The following is a 1,144-nucleotide window of genomic DNA, read 5'->3' as shown; positions in this document are numbered from 1 at the left end:
CAGGAGATCGAGACCATCCTGGCTAACAGAGTGAAACCCCGTCTCTACTAAAAAATACAAAAAACTAGCCAGGCGAGGTGGCGGGCGCCTGTAGTCCCAGCTACTCGGGAGGCTGAGGCAGGAGAATGGCCGGAACCCGAGAGGCGGAGCTTGCAGTGAGCCGAGATCCGGCCACTGCACTCCAGCCTTGGCGACAGAGCGAGACTCCGTCTCAAAAAAAAAAAAAAAAAAAGAAACAGAAGATATGTTTTAACTCTGCCTTTTCTAGAAGAAGATATGTTTTAGGTCAGCCTCTTCTAGAAGGGGAAGAGATGTTTTAGATCTGCTTTTTTCTAGAAGGGAAAGATGTTTTAGATCAGGCTTTTCTAGAAAGGGAAGATAAGCTTTAGATCATGCTCTTCTAGAAAGGGAAGATACGTTTTAGATTTGCCTTTTCTGGAAGGGGAAGGCATGTTTTAAGTCAGGCTTTTCTAAAAGGGGGAGATATGTTTTAGATCTACCTCTTTTAGAAGGGGAAGATACATTTTAAATAGATATCTTGTAGAGGGAAAGGTATGTTTTCGATCAGACTCTTCTAGAAAGGGAAGATAGGCTTTAGATCTGCCTGTTCTAGGCTGGGCGTGGTGGCTCATGCCTATAATCCCAGCGCTTTGGAATGCCAAGGCAGGTGGATCACCTGAGGTCAGGGAGACCAGCCTGGCCAACATGGTGAAACCGCGTCTCAACTAAAAATACAAAATTAGCTGGGTGTGGTGGCGCGTGCCTTTAGTCCCAGCTACTCGGGAGGCTGAGACAGGAGAATTGCTTGAACCTAGGAGACGGAGGCTGCAGTGAGCTGAAATCCCACCACTGCACTCCAGCCTAGGCAACAGAGTGAGACTCCATCTCAAAAATAAAATAAAATAAAATAGAAAATCTGTCTGTTCTAGAAGGGGAAGGTACATTTTAGATCAGGCTCTTTTAGAAGCATAAGATATGTTTTAGATCTGGTTTCTCTTAGTACGGAAAGATAGTTTTAGATCAGGCTCTTTTAGAAGTGGCAGGTGGCCGGGCGCGGTGGCTCAAGCCTGTAATCCCAGCACTTTGGGAGGCCGAGACGGGTGGATCACGAGGTCAGGAGATCGAGACCATCCTGGCTAACACG

At 46.7% G+C, this 1,144-nt stretch overlaps 1 protein-coding gene across 1 annotated transcript in view; it reads left to right on the top strand.

Moving 5' to 3' along the window:
* The window catches only part of PKN1 (protein kinase N1), a 51,034-nt gene that overhangs the window by 34,033 nt on the left and 15,857 nt on the right, over nt 1-1,144 (top strand). The window lies entirely within an intron of this gene.

The sequence above is a fragment of the Mandrillus leucophaeus genome, unplaced genomic scaffold, assembly GCF_000951045.1.
Source record: "Mandrillus leucophaeus isolate KB7577 unplaced genomic scaffold, Mleu.le_1.0 Scaffold230, whole genome shotgun sequence".
Taxonomy (NCBI): Eukaryota; Metazoa; Chordata; class Mammalia; order Primates; family Cercopithecidae; genus Mandrillus; species Mandrillus leucophaeus.
This window is presented reverse-complemented; position numbering and strand designations above follow the sequence as displayed.